General features: G+C 39.6%; 1 protein-coding gene across 5 annotated transcripts in view; it reads left to right on the top strand.

Moving 5' to 3' along the window:
• Positions 1 to 15,564, top strand: part of SPATS2L (spermatogenesis associated serine rich 2 like) — a 142,701-nt gene that overhangs the window by 2,481 nt on the left and 124,656 nt on the right. For 2 of the 5 annotated variants that reach the window (XM_086897204.1, XM_086897195.1), the window contains exon 2: positions 11,541 to 11,599. The gene's annotated coding sequence lies outside the window, so the exon portion shown is untranslated. Of the gene's footprint in view, positions 1 to 441; positions 622 to 1,113; positions 1,345 to 11,540; positions 11,600 to 15,564 lie in introns of those variants that run through there. The other 3 variants (XM_086897205.1, XM_086897194.1, XM_086897202.1) reach the window with 3 other exon arrangements.

Here is a 15,564-nt window from a genome sequence, read left to right on the forward strand (position 1 = left end):
AGATGTGCTGTACGTGTGAATTCACACAGGCACCTCTGTGTCTGACAGTAGCAAAGCTAATTTTTAATATTCACTTTTTAAAATACATTTATCATGTTGACTGTGGTTCCTTTCACTCCTGTCTCAGCATTGTCTGATTACTTCAAGGGACACATTCAACTTTCTCTAGTTTTTAAGGCGTGTTCAAAGTTGACCTTATCATCACTTCAGGTTATATTTAGTTAATTATTTTGAGGTCCTACGGCTGGAAATCTGTTTAGTAGTAAAAGTCATACTGTTTATCACAGTAGTGATCATACTCCTTCAAAACTTCACAACTCCCCTGCTTTTTTTGTTTGTTGGGTGGTTAAACTTGATTTCTGCCCCATGTGCCCTACTGGGTGCAGGTGGGGGCTTTGAGATTCCTCACAGGCTGTAGTCACATGATGGCTCACAACTTCTAAGAGATGGGATACAAGAGTGTGTAGTGCTTTCAGTTTCGTTTCTCCCTCTTATGTGTCATAGCTGATCTCTAGGCACTGGATCACATGAAGACACAGGAAGAAGTATTTAGCTGTTAAAAAAGCCAGCATTGCCTATACAGCTGTGCTTTTGTTCTTCTAAGGGAAAAACTGTTGCACAGTGAGTACTGACCACCCTAAGTCATAGGAATTCAGGAATTCCCCTCCTTGTATTTTACCTTCCTTTTCCATTGCTGGTGTGCCAGCAGTGGATTTTTATAGTATTATCATAGTATAGAGGTTGGGTAAGTCACTGTGAACTTGTGCAGCACTGTTGGAAACACTCCATCACAATGCTTCTCTTACGTGTATTTTGTCTGATTTCTGTGATATGTGCTTTTCCTAATCTAAAGTTCTCCTATTGAAGCTGTTCAGGGGAATCTGTTCTGCATTTTAATGGGAGCAGACTGCAACTTCTTTGCTGCCTTTGAAGTTACTTCATCAGAAGTAGAGGGAAGCTAAAGTTAGACATGCTGTATTTTCTTGTGTGCCATTTCATCCCTCCTCTGCTGTCACAGAACAAGGCTTTTCATAGTGAGCTTGGTACTGTAGTGCCAAGAGGCACTATGAGGCAAAGAAGCAAGACAGCAAAGAGAAGTGCAGAGGAAGTAGCATTTCACCAAGGATGCAGGCCTTTGCCTTAAGGACATGGGGTGTTTGGAAAAAAGTGGTGGCTTGAATATTCCTCTAAATTATATTTTGCAGTTGACACTAACCTTTTGTATAAAAAGCTCTGCTTGTGTATGGGGAAGGAGTCTGACTTTTCAAGGTTAGAGCTAAGCTCCTGCCTGAAGTCTGCAGAGATTTCCTAGTCTGACTGGGGAGCTGTGAGTGAAGCTACCAGGTAAAGGTGGGGTACATCAGAGCAACTAAAGGCTATTTCTGCCTTATGCTAATTAGCAGCTGGCACATCCCTAGAAATTAAAAAAAAAGTTTTTCTAGAGTGAAAAAGGAGAGGCACAGGGAAAATGCCTTGGTAAATTCCTCTCTTCTGAAATCTCTGGAACCAGCTGGCAGGTGCCATTAAGTTCAGTGCCATTTGCCAAGTCTGGAAGTGGAAGTTTCAGTGGTGCAGTTGGGATTAAGTGGGTAGCTTGTTCCAGCCTGTGGGGCTGGAACACAGTGTTGGGTTCTGTGCTCACTTAAGGTGTTAATGCTGTTCAAGGAGCTTCACATTGCTCATCTGCACTACAGCTAGACAGGGTCATTACTTGTAATGTTATTTTTTTGTAATGTGTATTTCATTTCATAAACTGAGAACAGATGAATATAAATAATTCTTTGAGGGATATTTTTAAAGATACTTTCAAATGGAACAGGATTGAGAGATTGCAATATAAAGTGACAAACAAGCTAGTGAAAATGAATTTTTGTAGTCCAGAACTCATGTCATGCAAGGCATTGACCATTAACTAGGTGAACGTCTAATCACTATTGTTATGATTGGGATAAAAATTGTCATGAAAAGGTCATTGGAAGCTGCCTGAAATCTCTTACTCTGTATTTTCAAAGTGCATACTTTATTAAAGTCTGTAATCAGCTTAGTCAAGTACTTTGTCCTTTTTAATTATCAGTGGGTCACTGTCCCTTAGGCCTACCTCAGGTTCAGCTCCCTATAGCAGAACCTTCTGAGCTGTTAGCCTGTTTCCTTATTTTTGTCATTAGTGTCATTAAGTCACTTTTTTTTTTTTTTCTTAGATATTTTTCATAAGGTAGAACAATAGAGAGATTGCTAATCCTCTGGGTGCAGTGTGCCTTGCTTGTTGGTGTAGGAATCCTGCTTGGACTTCTGCTGGGATGTGCTCTTGGAAGGCATCATTCCTGCTGTTGTGAAGCAGTCTCTGCCTGTGAAAGCACTGTGCAAACCCAGTGGTGTGGGAATTAAACTCTGTGATTTCCATCTGCCATGAGATCCCAGCCCTCCATTTGAGAAGGCAGTCAAGGGTTTGTACCAGTACTTGTAAAGATGGTAGGACCACTGTGGCTTGAATTGTAAACTTACTGTGTATAACTTAAGTTTCAGAAGCAAATACATGGATCAGATGTTAAGTCTGAATTTGTATCAGCTGCATGAAGACAGTAACTACAATAAAATCTTAGCATAATTTCTGCTGTGAGTAAGGGAGGGCTTTTTCCTTTTTTCACATTGTTCTGTGGTAGTTTTTGTTTGTGTTTTGTTTTTTATTCTGTCCTAAACACCAGCAGTTAGTCAAGACTAGGGAAAGTGTTCATTGCATAAGACATAGCATAGACATCTAAGGGAAAATTAGATTATCATTCATTTGTATGTTTAAGTAGAACATATTTCATGTTCTACTTTTAGATTCGGTGTTGGAAAGAACTGGGGTTTTAATGCCAAGTTGGTAACATTCACTGGCTTTTTCTGCAGTGGAGGCTGTTGTTTCCTGATGGAATCATTTGCATGTGTTTTTGCCCAGTTTTCTGCCAGTGCAGCTCACGCTGCAGGGTCTCCTTCAGTGTACAATTTAATCTCTTGCTTTCATTTCACTGAAGAGTTTGGGTTTCAGCAGGGGTAGCTGGGTGAAAGTTAGTGCCTGCATTATACTGGAGATCTGCTTAAGTGATCTAATGGTTCCTCCTGGCAAAATCTGTGAAATTATAATAGCAGAAGTAGAGAGAGGAAGGGGATCAAAGGTGGGTGGTAATGCAGGATTCACATAAAGGGGAAGCTCTATGTATTCTGTCTCTAGAGCAGAAGCTGAAGCAGCCGTGAAATGAAAATAAATTTAGAAAACTTGAGAAAAATAAATTGTGAGAAGGTTGATGTTCTGACTGGGGGATGTTTTCTGAGCTAAAAGGCTGGAGAACTCCCTCTCTCCTGAGGCAAGGAGAATTTCTTGTAGTATTCTGAAGCGGTATCCTGGAAGTCAGGAAGAAGCAAATTCTAGAGAATTTACAGTGACTTGCCTCTGTTGTGAGAAAGGTCTTTGGAACACTTCATAAAGTGAAGACACATGTGCTGAAACCTTCACTTGCAAGAGCCAGGGATTGCTTCTCTCCAGCAGTAGTCAGTGCCTTCTCATGAGACTGTCTGATACATTCAGTCTGCAGTCAAATGGCCTTTGTGACTTATTTACTGTCACACAACCCTCTTCTTTCCTAACCTTGCAGATCTAGCAGTGGGTATTTGAGAAGATGAGCTGGTGACACTCAATCACAGATGCATTAATCCCATTGCAGTCTCAGAATCAGTTGATTGTCTTTTCTCAGAAATCTGTGTCTCTAACAGCCTAACCAGAGCTGAGCATGCTGCTGCAGATGAGCCTGCTGTATTTATCCAGTGTGTTAGAATAATTTATTCTAATTTCATATTTAAGAATTCTCAGGCTTTGTTTGCAGGATCTCATTTCTTCTGTTAAGCATGGTAGCAGAGTACTTGAGATTTCTCCCCAGCATTATTTCTGCTCCTGGGTGTGACCAGTAGGGATTTCTTTCCTTGTTTAACTGGGGTTCTTTTGTCCAATCACACATTACCACCATAGGTTTTTTTCTCCCCTTGTTTTTAACCTTGCACATTCCTACTCTTTTTACTATATTCAGTATGCTCTCCCTTCTTTCTTGTTCCTTTTGCTTTCTTTATGGTGCATTAAGTGATTATTTCTTTCATCCTGTGCCCAGAAAAAAAGATAAAATCTGTGTTTGAAAGATTATGCCCAAAGCTACTTATAAAAAGATTTGCTGATTCAGACATTCAAAAAATGCCAGAGAAAGGCCAGCTTTAGTTTCCTGTACTCAGATTTTCATGAGCTCTTATCTTGCTGCCTGTCTGCATGCATGTCTCTGCTGGGACAGGCAGAGCTGTGTCACTTGAAGTCAAGGCCTGTCTAGATGCCAGTGATTCTGAGAATTGGCCAGTGTACCATGTCACAGTTGTGTACCCCCTCCTGCACTGATCTCTAGTCACATTCTTCATACCTAAGTTGATACCCCAACTCTCTGTGCAGTTTATTTGATACATAAAATTTCTGTGTCCATTCAAGCACTAATCCAGCCAATTGTTTAAGCACAAAAGACCTAATTGTTTGCTTTAGCTTCCCTGCTGCTTTACTAAAACAGTGGCCCTTTAACTTATATTTACACGATCTTTCCTTTTTGCTTAAATTTTTCTTGAACTTTCACTAGACATTTACTTAAAAAACCCTCCCCGTACCATTTGGGTGTAGAATGAGCTACAAAGCAAAGAAGATTTTAAAAGGATTCATTTAGATACATAGTGTTGCCTGCTTGCTTCTTAGCTGGTTTGCTGGGCTTTGTGGCTTGTAAGAGCTGTTGTGGGAGAGTTTTGAATCACTTTCTCTTCTGATTTCGTGTTTGCATTCACAACAGGCTGCCTGTTTTAGTAGTCTTCTGTATTTCTCCCCAGTGGACTATATTTCCTGTTTTCTTTGTGAACATCACCATATGTAATTGTTTTACCATTCTTGCTTTCTTCCTGAATGATTTGGGAACTATTTTGGAGCCTTTATCCAGATATACATCCCTCTCCCAAGTGTATGAGCTCTCTTATGTTCCCAGGTTAGTCCTGAACAAGTCTGTTTTGAAATCCACATACGCACTTTCATGTATTTTGTTTTTTCTTGCCCGCCTTTCTGTTACATTTACTTGTGGAGTCTTAACAGCACTATTGCAGTGTCTGTGCTGAAGCCACAGCTGTTTGGAACACACAGGTATCTGAGGAAAGTGGCTTTATGCTGTCACTTCAGTTATTCTTAAACTGGTAGTCCTGATTATTGATGAAGACCACATCTAAATTTATGATCTTTGTGGGTTTGCTTGTGTATTGGTTTTTATGTTTGGGTTTGGGTTTGCTGGTTATGATTTTTTTCTTTTTTTTCCCAAATGCTGTATCCAACTTAATGTTTCATAAAGTAAATTACTGAATAAATTTGTAACTTCTGTCATCAGAGCCTTAAATGCCTGAGGTACTTCCTGTTTCATATTCACAAGGCTGAAGTTGCACATAATTAAAATCTTGTCATTTCAGCATGAATTATTTTATTGAATCATATTTTATTCACATGCCTTTTCTCTTTCAAGGTTCTCTGGTATGCATCAAACACTTGCATGTTAGTCCTGCAGTCTGCTGTAGCAGCTTAACTTGGATTAATTTCTTATGCTTGTTAGTTTGTGAAACAGCTCTGGTTTTGAGTTTTAGCTTCTGTGTTTTCTGTGCTTCACTTTCTACTCTTCTGTTTTTGTTTTTCCCCCTAGAAGTTGTCTAGAAAGATTGTCTATTCAGTAGATATTTGTATGTCTGGCCCTAAATACAGATCAAAATTCCTGAAAAGAATACACTGTATGTGTTAGGGGATTAAATGTAGCATGGTTATTATAATTTACTTGAATAGCTTTCTGTTGTTCACATCCTGTTATTCTCAATGCCATAGTCCATCCTAATATACTTCAAGGTGATTTCTACCAATGCAAACAAGCAAAACCAAATAGACTTGGAAGAAAAGTCACTTTGGAAGTGTAGAAACACTGTCCTTGGCCAGAGAGCACTGATGAGAGATAGAGATTTGTTTTGTTTTGTCTTCCCAGGAAGGAGCAGGCTGTGCTGCATGGAGTTCCTTCAGGCACTGTGCAAGCTACTTCTCAGTTAAGATTATCCTGGGATGAGTCTGCCTGAATTCTTAAACCATGGACTGTAGAGCTGTGTGTGGGCATCCTTAGTTTTTAAAATCAAAGGTACCAAAGTAAGTCCCCATGTGGCATAAGGCATAAACACTTCAGAAGGATCAGAAAGCACATGTAAATATATGACGTGGTGGCAAAATAATCCTGGTGCTTAAAGTATTGTTTCAGTTTTGCTCATCTTCCTCATGCTTAGCTCTTGGATGTAATGAGAACAGTTGTCCATTTTTCTTGCTACACAGCTTGATGTTTTCCTGGTTATGGCTGTTTAACCAGATCACAGAGAGTAGTGCATCTCATGCACTAACTCTTTAGTGCATTTGCAGTGAGGATAAGGTGCAGACACCAAACATACATCACCACTGAAAAGGTGTTGCATTCATACAGAACTGTTTATCTGCCCTATAAGCCAACCATGGTAACTGGTCATTCTAAACCACTGAGAAATGAAAAACCTGTTTTGCATGCAGCTTTCAGGGCATTTTATTATTCTCATTTACAGATGGAAATGGGGTTGGGTGGAGGAGTTCTTGGCTATATCCAGGTTCACTTGCCAAAGTCAATGGGAGAATACAGTTCTCCAGTCTCAGGCTAATACAGTTTCTGTGGGGTCAAAGCCTCCCTGACAGTATTTGTGCTTTTAAAGTGCATTTTGCTTGTTTGATGCCTGAGGACTCTGTTTCCAAAAGCCTCAGTACCTGAAGTTTTGCAGTGACTTCAGCAGTGCAGCTGCCTAACACTATTCACTGAAGTCAGCTCACAAAAAACATGACTCAAAACTTCTTATAAATGACTCTTTGATTTCAGTGTGCTTTAGAATATCCACTGGTGCTGCAATTCTTTGGTTTCCTAGGAATTTGTTGTTTGTGTAGGGTTCAGTTTTTTGTTTGTTTGGGTTTTTTGGATCAATATTATGACCACAGCACTGTCACATTGCAGACTTTATAATTCCAGTTTTAGATTTCTTTTATAAATCTGAGCTTCATTTTCCCAGTTTGATAAATTTTCTTAAGTACTGCTAGGAACATGGTTTTGAGCCTTACTGTCCATGTGGCTTTTGTCGCAAAACAGGAGCAATGATTTTCCTCTTTTCTCTGAGTGCAGTCCAGACCTCAGCTTTGCATAAAACTTGGCCTGTTCTACTCCATCATGGTCTTGGAGCAGTAAAATAGTCTCTCTGGTGTTCTGTGAGGGACAGCCTGGAGCAGAGCTGTATCTACAGCACAGAGCAGCTGTATCCTGCTTTCCTCAGGGCAGCAGAGCTCTCTGAGCCAGCCCTCTCCATGAACTAAGCTGTCCAGTGTTTGTATTTCAAATACTACCCTGACCTATACTCTAGACTAAAGCTTCCTGTTCTAATATTGATTTAAGACTTAAGCATCAGTGGCTTATTTTTTTACATTATCATTCTCTTTCTTATTTAACAGTTCTCTGGGAAATGCAGAGGGCCATAGTCAGGCCTTCCTAGCAGCCAGGATGAGGGGAAGGGAAAAAGCACATGAAGGACATTTATGAAAAGAGGCAGAGCTTGAATTGCCATGCAACTCACAGAGTATTTTGGTTCAGCAATCAAATTGTGTACTGTACTATTTGCCAAAAAAGAAGAAACGCAGCACTCCTTCTCTTGAAAGCTCTCTTCTACAGGAATTTGTTAGCTTACTTTAAGTTTCATATTATTTATAAGCCCTGACCCAGACTTCTCATTAACCGTTCCCAAAGCACTAGAAAAAGAAAGTACTTCCTGCTTCATGTATCTGGTTAACAGCTGTGCCTCTCAGAGGAAGGAGAAAATAGCCAGTAGTGATAAAAACTCACCCTGCTCGCCCTCATAGGGAGCACTGCTGCAGTGTGAGCTGCCTCTCCCCAGGATCCTCACGTAGCAGCACTCACCACAGCGCTCTCAAGTGCAGCTTGCTGAAAACAGTTCTTTTGTGGGCAAAGAAAGCTTTACTCATCCTCCTTGCCCCACCGTTGGCTACCTTTTTCCCTCTATTACTTCTTTGTTGTTTTTAATTTTTAAAAACCTTCTAGGCTGGGCTTCAAGAGAAGTACAAATGCTCAGAGGTTATTGGGTTCTTAGCTCAGATATTGCCATGTCTCAGCAGTTGTGAGTGTTGTGAAAGTGTGAGAAACCAGTTTTATTGCATCTCTGCACGTGATCAGCCCTGCAGTACCAGACTGCCTTCTTTCAGCAGCGGTTCTCCCTCGTGGAGCCTGATCCCTGCAGCTCAGCCAGTGCTTAGGCAACCTCCTGTCCCCAAATGAGTCTTGTTACATCAGACCATCGCCTGTATAGCTGCTGGCATCCTGAAATTACATACTCACCTTCCCCCTTAGTGTTTTTGTGGTTATTCTGAGCCATTTCCTGAACAAAAACAGTCAAAAATGACAGTAGGCTTAATATTTGTTAAATGAATTAAACTCTGAGATATGGCTGCTTTTGGTTTGTTTTATTCTGATTTTCTGAGTTTATATGGTCATTAAAGCCACATTTTGGAAAGCTTTTTTCTGTGGTATTGAAGACAAGTATGGTGGCTTCCAGTTCCACCAAGACTGTCCCCAGTTCATGTGTTTGTAGGAAATCAGGATTTAGGCTCCATGTGAGGCGTGATAAGAATCCCAGGAGCTGAAGGCAGGGTTTACTTGTGTTTGCAGATGGGGACAATACACAAGCATGAACCAGCTGACCCAGCCCTGCCTGTGGAAACCAAAAAAACATCCTCAGATTTTTTCATCTGTGCATTGGCCTCTGAGTGGCACATACATTGCTTCAAGGACATGGTGACATTCTTGCCCAAACTGTACTTTGTAAGTCAAAAACCATCTAAATGCAGTTCTACAGGTTGCTGTCTCCCGAGGCTTAAACTTTTTCACCTTTTCTGTTTTACAGTATTGAAAGTAGTTTATCCTGTGTGCATTTTTCAGTCTTAGGAAGGCAAAGTGTTTCTAATCTTCCAGCTCAGGAGAATTTTAATGCACTGGGAACAGTGACAGTCTCTCAGTATTCCCTTCAATATGTATTTTATATATATGTATATTAAAAAAAAAAACCCTAACTACTAACAAATCTTCCCACTTTTTACTAAAACTGCATCTTCCATAAGGCAGGGCCAGAATTCATAATAGTCCCTTGAGTATAAGTAGTACCCAACCATTACTTTTTCTGTTAGGAAGAAAGGAGTATAGAAGGGTGTTCCTGTATGGCAGACTGTTCTTCAGAATGTTTGATCTGTGTCCAAATGAAAAAAAGGATGCCTTTGTATTTAACTTAACCTAGTGTGTATTTCCCTGTCTACAGTATAACACTTTTAATGACAATTATGAAATTTACTTCTCACTAGACAAAGAAGTAGCTACACAATGAAACTGGATCACCTCTTTTCAATGAACAGGAAATCCTCTTGACCAGTTTAGTTCCTGCCCTAGAATATAATCTGTGTGCTTTACCTCTATTCATACATGCTTGCATACATCTGTGGAAGGCTGGAGGAATTAACAAGTAATCTAGGGAATTTTCAAGAATGAATTCCTAACCCTCAGCCAGGTTATTCCAGTTATTATTCCAGTTACCTGGAATTTGTTAGCACTTCTGGAGTTTTGACTGAGAGACCCAGGCTTCAAACTGAAAAGCTGTGTATTTTGAATGGCTTAAGGTAACTGGGATCAAATTGTTAGGAATGTTACTGTTTGTTAACATGACTGCTAGAAGATCTGGAAGGGGGTTATCTTGATGACCATAATGCTGTGCTCCTGGCTGCCTGAGTAAGTAAACATCCCTGTCTGGAGCTCCATGTGCTTCTCTCTCAGGTGACAAATCTGTTTGGTGTCTCTTTTTGAAAGCTACCCTACTGTCTTTATTTCCTTAAAAAATAAAACCTCCTATTTCCTGCAAGGCAGCCACAGGGGGTTTTTATGTACATGAATTACACATTTAAAGTGCTTTAAGAAGGATGTTTCAGGGAAGCAGTGGATGGAAGTGTTGGTTTGAAGCTATCAGTCAGCTGCAGTCCTACATTTTGAGATGTGAAGTTTCAAGTTATGAAATACCCAGACTCTCTTCTGGCCTCTCTACCAGCTGGGGTTGTAATAAAGGGAGGCAGAGCAGCCATGGTGTATCTCTTCTCCCTGAGGTGATTGTAATTCCTTCACATGATGAAGCAGCAGAGGAAAGGAATGGAGCAAAAGGGCTCCAGAGAAACTGGCTTGTGCTAGGGAACCTTTCCTGGAAACATAATGAAGCACAGGATGCGATAAGCATAGCTCACAGAAAAGGAAACTGCTTCAGAAGGCTGCAAGGAACAATGCAGCATCACTTGAGGCAGACAACTCCCTGATTAGAATGCATTGGCTCAGGCTGAAGAAGAAGGACAGTCTTGAAAGACAGTTTTGGAAAGTTTTTATTGTTTGTGTATGGAAAGCACGTGTTCTTCCTTAGCAGTTGCATTTTTGAGTTTGCATGCACTAGCTAGAATTAACTGTTTTTGAAGAGTGTGAAATGCTCCCTAGTGGTAGCATTTATCCACTCCCTGTTTTCTTCTAGGGAGATGAATTGCTTTTCCAGCAAACACCATTCCTGGAGCTGGAAATATCAAGGGAAAGGACTTGTGGGTGGGTGCCTAGATATTGCCTGGATCTGCAGACTACCTTTGTGTCACAAGGGAAAAGGAAAGCTTTACTGAGGGATGAGGAAGAGCTCTGTCATGGTTTAACCAGGACAAGCTCTCACGAGGGTGGGAACAATATCACGATGTTAAATATCTCAAAAATGACAAGACCTGGCAGAGAGACATTGATCTCACAATCCTTCACAATGGCAGGATTAATTGCACGGGATTATGATGTGAAGGTTGCCCTTCTGCCAAGCTTAAAATGTTGCCTAATGCATTTGATGTTCCCAGTACAAGCTATTGCTATGAATACTGTACAGTCATCCATCACTTAAAGGACTGAGGAACATGAATATCTCTAGTTACAAATATGAACAGTGGGGCTGGCATTACGAACTGCCCAATGCCAAGTTGTCTTGTTCACTTTTGTGCATTATGAGGTCAATGAAGTTAATATCCTTAGTAAAATATTTCTTTGAGTCAGACAGAAGGCTCCAATACAGTCTTTGATTTGAAATTTCAAAAATATTGAACTTTGGATGAGTGGATTTGCACATGACACTTTCATTATTTTGCATTAAAATTCAGGTGGTTTAAATTTAGACCAAAATAATTTTTCTTGTACCTTAGAGATAACTTTGGCCTTGTATATTTATGAAATTCCATGGTAGTTAATTCATGCTGCTGCTAGGAAGAAGTATGCAAGCACTGAGGTAGTTTAACCAAAACCAGGCACATGGTTTGCTGTTTTGATAACCACCATCTTTTTCCATCACAGTGAAAGTCATCTTATGAACCTCTGACATTTGATGATCGTTATGTCAAAAGCCTTTTGGGGTAAGTAAAGCAGACAACTTTTTTTTCTTACTTCTCAGCTTATACTGAAAATGGAAAAGTGTAGCTCAGATAATATTTTAAACTTTAACTCTTTGTATTCATAGTTCTGCTTCCATTATACATAGCTGCAGATACCTAGAAAACAGAAACACTAAGATCTGCATTGTCATGTGACATATCACAGCTGACAGATAATTGTTAGGACTCTTTTTGCCATGATCAAATGGTTTTGTACATAAACAATGCTGATAATGTATTGATAGAAATATTTAGCATTAGTATATTATAGAAATAATAATAGTATATAATAAAAGTATATATATTATAGTATAATAATAGTATATTACAAAAATATTAGCATTTAGTATAGCATATTTACTTCAGAGAATTCATAAGCAAAAACCTCCTTCTGCATGTTTTTCAGTTTAGTTCCAAGTGACTTGTCACAGCTGTAGACATTACAAAAGTGTTTTTAAATGACTATAATCTAGTACTTCTTTTCTTACAAAATTTGATGAGGATAATCTTACTTCGTTCTAGGCAAGTTTTGTACTCACTGAAGTTGATAGGGATTATTTCACCCTTCTGTAAATAATATCCTAAATGGTTGCACAAAGCAATGGAACTGTTTAGAAAAGGAAATGCTGTGTAATCATAGAAATCATAGGCAAGATTTAAGTTGGCAGACAGCTCTTGATGCAGGTTGAATGTTGCAAGGTCACTATGTCCTTCCTGCCTGTTATTTGCTGAAAGAAGAATTCCTGGAATTCTTGACTGTGGCCAGAAACACAAGCTTCTTATCTGAAAGCCACTCTGTCTGATGCCCTTTACATTATGTTTTAGGATTAGATATTGATGGAAAGTGAGAAAAACCTGAAGACTCATCTTAATACAAACGCTTTCATGCAGTTTCATTCCTCAGATAGTTGGGTCAAATAGATTGCAAAATGTCTCTTTAGCCAAAATGCATTTCCGTGTAATAATATGCACTAAATAATTTTTTTAAATGTAAACACTAGGGAGGAAAGTAGACAGCCAAGTGTCCCTTCCTTTTCTCAGGGTTTATGTGTGGAAGAAATACATCTGTGGCTCTGTATTCATACCTGAGACCAGTGTATGAACGTTTCTTAGCAATCCCCTCCAGAACAGCGTGTGTTACACACTGGTCCTGCCATATTCTCAAAGCCTCACAAGCACAGGAGATAAAATGTACTTCCACTGCTCTTAGGATTATGGTTTCCATCACAAGCCAGTGAGCAGTTCCAGAGGCAGGCTCTGAGAGCAGGCTTAAATGTTGCCAGCAAGTTTGGAACACGTGGTGCCTCTTTAGAATCCCTTCTTGGAGTAGAAGGATACTTAAAATAGACTCCTTTTCTGTAGCTCCATATGTAAGCTATTATCAATCAAAACTTTTCCAAACTCATTGTTTAACTTTCTATAAAGGAACCTTCTCAAGCAAGAGGGAGCCCCCACCTTATGAAATGCAGAGGAAATGTTCTCTAAACAAAGGAGGAGTCCTCCATTTTAAAACCCAGAGGAAGGTTTAGAGGTACAAATAGAGAAAGGGTTTTATGGCTGTGTTTATATATTTTATATCTCTAGCAATGTGCCTCTTTAAAAGCATAAAATCTCACAAAGCCATTCTGAAGAAGAGGGTTTTCTTGTTCTGGTTATATTTTTTGCTGGGTTCTCTTTTTCTGGTTATATTTTTTGCTGTGTTTTATAAGAAATTGGACAATGGCTCACTGAAAGCACAGTTAACCCTAGTAACATAATAACACCAAATTTTGTTTCTTTAAGCACAAAGAAAGCTCTTCCTTTGCCTGCTCAGCGTGAAAGCAGTGAGTTTATGCAGCACCAGCTCTCTCACACTGCTTGTGTAGTGTGAGCAGCACAGAGCAAGTGGGCTGTGATGGGGTCTGGGCAGTAGCCCACGGCCCCCACACAAAGCCTGAAGAGCAGCTTGGGCATGGGACAGAGGTTTGGGACCTTCAAAGGGATTTCCAATCCTCTGTAACTAATGCTGCAGCACTTTTTTTCTCTTGATGGTTGTGGCAACAGTGTTTATTTTTGTCTTGGTGGCTGGCTGCAGGGGAAGCAATTTTAAAAGCATCAAGTAGATTAGAAGAGTTTCTCGCACTGTTGCGTAACCATCACTTATCTCTTCTTGACAAAACTTGCAGTGCAAACATGATATTACCTCCTCAGAAAAATTGTAGCTGAGTTGCAGGTTTAGGCTTTGGAAAAAAACACAAGTGTTTTGGACCATTGTTTCTTCTTTCTGCTTTTAGTCGTGGCTCTTTTGGAGGTACATAAATCCTCAATACATTAACTTAATGTCTTTTAAAGCTGTGTTGCTGCAAACACAAAGCATGTCCTTATGTGAGCTGCTGTACCAGAACAGGGAAGAGCTCCCACAAGCTAAGTCTTCTGAAGTTACCAGGGGCAGTCCAGTGAGGCCATTTCCTAAGAGGGTTTTCTGATCATATCTATGAGGTTTCCAGGGTAAATGCTAGGATTTGAGTCTGTATTGCTTCTGACATACAATTGTTCTTCAATATGATCTATGTCCATATTATATATAGTGAAAATCAATAAAAAAATAATAGGCTTTCTCTGCACCAAATAGGTGCTCAGACCCTCAACTCTACATGGCTGGCCCATGCTGGAAAATAAAGTGTGGTTGTCTGTCACCTGTTTTGGACAGAAACATTTATCAGTACTCAGATCATCTTTTAGCTGTGAGACCAGAAATTGGTCGTACACAGCACAGGTCACTGAAGCTGATAATTGCTAGCAAATATTTCAGATGTGCTCTAACAGGGTGGCATCTTAAAATTCTTTTTTTTTTCACCTAAGTACAAAACTGGGCTAGATGCTCTTGGAAGTCTCAGAAGATATCTGAATAACTCTACATGTCCAAGCCCCTGATCTTTGGGTAGGGCAGAAGGGTCTTGTGCTTCTGTACTCTGTGATCCTGGGCTTCGCCTTCAAGAGATGTCATGATGTCATCTGGGATTTCAGAGTTTAGCCTATGTGAAGTGGCTTTTTTTTTTTTTTTCCTAAAGCTTTTATTTTGAGAATTGATGTGCCAGTTTTCAACATTTTGATGCACAAAGTGAAGCTGTTAGTCTTATTAATTCAGTTTTCTAAATACTGCATTAGCTTCCAAAAGCCATTCAGGATGTATTTTCTAAAACTGCTCAGCAAGCAATGCCTTTGAGACTGGTATGATTTATGAAGTAATCTATGTATATCAGCTAGCTCAGTTCTTTCAGGTCTTGATAGATAGTCACTGAGATTAGTTATATGTGCCTAATGATAGTCCAGGAAAACTGCCTAGTCCAGGAAAAGGGCAAGAGGTATGAGAGGCTCTGTGCCAAAAAGCTTCTGACTAAATTTTGCCATACTTCCAATGCAATGTCCTGTTACACACTAAAAACTGCATACACTGCAGTTTGGAACAGCATTTTAAAAATAAAATTGAGCTTTTCAAGTTCACATCAATGATTGACTGATTTAACCATGACTGCATAATAGTGAGTTGAGAACTATACCCCTTAAATGTATAACATGTCATTACTTTTGGAAACAGTGAATAACCAAAATAACAAATCTGGTCAGTGGAGAGCATATACTTCCAGAAAGCTAAAATGGGAAAATAATTTGAAGTGAGGAAGTTCTTTAATACATTACTTTGAACAGCAGTCAGTTAAAAAAAATTGGATCAGATTCACAAATCAAAATGTTGCATTTTTCTACAAAGCTGGATCTCTGCAAAGAAAAGCAGTGACAGCTTGAGAGTACCTGTTTTCTCTCAAACTCTGCTCATCTTCTGAAAACTCCAGGGCATGCTTCATTTTAGTGCAGATTTTTTTCAGTCCCTGAAGGATCTTACTAAATTAGTAATACTCCCTACAGGGAATTTTTCCTTTCTGATCTTTGCTCTAAGCTGTTAAATGAAA

This window comes from Cyanistes caeruleus, chromosome 7 (assembly GCF_971803275.1).
Source record: "Cyanistes caeruleus chromosome 7, bCyaCae1.hap1.1, whole genome shotgun sequence".
NCBI classification, from domain to species: Eukaryota; Metazoa; Chordata; class Aves; order Passeriformes; family Paridae; genus Cyanistes; species Cyanistes caeruleus.